Raw genomic sequence first — 2,720 nt, 5'->3', positions numbered from 1 at the left:
GGACACTAATTAGGTAGCTCCATTTGTAGATGTTTTATATTTAGTTCTCTGCATTCATTTTTGTTTTCTGAGAACTCATGAAGAAAAGGAGGTATATTGCATTCAACTATTTTTTTTTAATATAGAGGTATTCGTTTTCAGTTTTTGTTAACTATGTCAAGGTAGTCATAAAATTTAAATTTATAAATGTATACTTCCGGTATATGTTTTCTGAGTTAAAACTTACTGTTTCATTACACTCCAAATTTTCTGAACTTAGATGTTAAATTCCTTAAAATCCTATCGTATACCCTGAGTAGTGCAGATACTGTAATTTCACCACGTATCATTCTATGTCTATGTATCTTTCATGTGTCGTCTACCAAGTTTATATTTATAACTAGACAGTAGAGAAGTTTCTGTATTCACCTCTTTATGGTTCAATGTAGGTTCATGGTTATGGTTTGGAAAAGTGTCCCCCAAAGACTCTATCTTGTACAAGCTCCACCCCTAGCCCTTGGCGCTAATTGGAGGTGGTAGAACCTTTAAGAGAAGGAGGAGGAGGAGGGGGCCGGCTCCAATCCGGTTCCATCTTGTTCTCCCACCGCCCCCTTGCGCGCCTGGCCCGCAGCATCCTCACGCATCGCCAAGATGCCCAAGAGGAAGGTGAGCCGCGGGAAGGACCAGCCCAAGCGCAGGTGGGCCAGGCTGTGCGCGGAAACCCGCTCCTGCGAAAGTAGAAGCGAAGCCAAAAAAAGCAGCGGGAAAGCATAAACCTTCAGACAAAAAAGTGCAAGCAAAAGGGAAGAGGGGAGAAAAGGGCAAGCAGGCTGAAGTGACCAAGCCCGAGACTAAAGAAGACCTACCTGCCGAGAACGGAGAGGCGAAGAGCGAGGAGAGGCCAGCCTCCGAGGAAGCGGGAGAGGAAGACGCCCAGGCTGGGTAGTCATCCTCCGTGTCCATCAGCATCCCTGTCTCCTTCCTGTACAATCCAGAGGAATATTTTTTATCAACTATTTTGTAAATGCAGGTTTTTTAGTAGCTCTAGAAACATTTTTTAAAAGGAGGGAATCCCACCTCATCCCATTTTTTAAGTGTAAATGTTTTTTTTTAAAGAGGTGAAACCATTTGCTGGTTGTTTATTTTTTGGTATAACCAGAAAATAGAGGGATATTGAATTATGGGAAGCTTTGACTGTCTTGGGTGTCAGCTTAACATTCCATAGGTGGGGGGTTAGTTTTATATCCTACAATGCAAAGCATACTAAATGGCAATTTGGAGTCACATTTGTGCATTTAATATGTCTTGAATATTTTCAATTACTCCAAGTCTGTGTTTTTAGTAGAGCCGTTTCCTAAGAAAAAAAATAAAACCACTCCTTGGTCACTGCCCTGTTGTCAGCACTGTGTGCCTCCGTGACATCTCTAGCTGGGGTAGTCCAGTGTTCTTAATAATTCTGATAACTGTGAAAGATGAAAAATTTGCATTTGCAGTGTATATGATACTAAAATTGTGAACCAGTGGGAGTCGAGTAGAGATTGTGAGCATTTGAAGATGTTTGTACATGAGAGCCTAATAAGGAGAAATGCCTCTAAGATTGAAGCTGGGTGTCACTGGAATGACTTCTAAAGAAACAATACATGGTCTTTAGATTTTTGGTACGTGTGTTAAGACTTGTGTACAATTGAAATGTTTGTGTACTGTTCCTCAGCACCAATAAAAGTATGAAAATAAAAAATAAAAAAAAGAAGTGGAACTTATCCCAGAACTCAGGAGGCAGAGGTAGGAGGATCACAATGCGTTCGAGGTCACCCTGAGACTACGTGGTGAATTCCAGGTCAGCCTGGGATAGAGTGAGACCCTACCTCAAAAAAAAACAAAACAAAACAAAAAACAAAAAAGGAGCTTAGTATGAGTTCTTAGGCCATTGAGGATTGGTCAGTGGAGATAGAGTCTGTCTGTCTCTGTCTCACTGTCCCTTTCTCTCTCCTCCTGGTCACAAGGCACATGGTATTCCTGCCATGATATAGCCAGCTCCTACCAAAATACTTCAAACCAGTTCTGCCTGTTAATGGACTGAAAACATTAAAAATAGCAAACCAAAAATAACCCTTTTCTGTTTACAAGTTGATGATTTCAGATATTTGTTACAGTAACAGGAAGCTGACTATCATGTTTTCATGGGGCGAAACCTGAAAGCCACCATCCTAGCTCTAGCAGCCGATGAGAATGAGAGGCCGAAATGAGGACTCCAGCCTGTGCAGCTGTTTGAATCTTCCCGGTAACTTTAGGAAGTCTGTGGGTAACCGCGTATCGATTCCCTACAGACCATTCAAATGTGGATGAAAACCCAAGGGGCTCACAATTCATTCGAGGGTAGATAGCTGGAGACTTAACACCTCCCAAGTCAGCATGTTACAAGGGAGCAGAGGGAAAGGGGTGATGATGAGAGCCTGAAGCCCACAGAGCGTGGCCAGATGTGTTTGTTCAGTCATGATGCCGGGTGAGATACCCAACTGCCACTTTTGAGACCATCTCAGGGTGAGTAACTTCCTCAATGAGATTTAACTTTTCATTTCTTCTTCTTCTTCTTTTTTTTCCTTTGCTACTACTTCATTTCTTCTTCTTCTCCTTCCTTCTTTCTCTCCTTGTACATTTTTCTCTACTCCTCTCCTTTTTCTCCTGGATATAAACCTTTCCATTAAGAGCAATGCAAAAAGTGACATTTTTTCCCAAGTGTC

The 2,720-nt window shown here is 41.9% G+C and overlaps 1 pseudogene; it reads left to right on the top strand.

Annotated features, from left to right (window-relative positions):
- The first annotated feature begins 630 nt into the window (after window positions 1-630).
- Window positions 631-925, top strand: LOC101601786 (annotated as a pseudogene).
- The last annotated feature ends 1,795 nt before the right edge of the window (window positions 926-2,720 follow it).

The sequence above is a fragment of the Jaculus jaculus genome, chromosome 13 (genome assembly GCF_020740685.1).
Source record: "Jaculus jaculus isolate mJacJac1 chromosome 13, mJacJac1.mat.Y.cur, whole genome shotgun sequence".
Taxonomy (NCBI): Eukaryota; Metazoa; Chordata; class Mammalia; order Rodentia; family Dipodidae; genus Jaculus; species Jaculus jaculus.
This window is presented reverse-complemented; position numbering and strand designations above follow the sequence as displayed.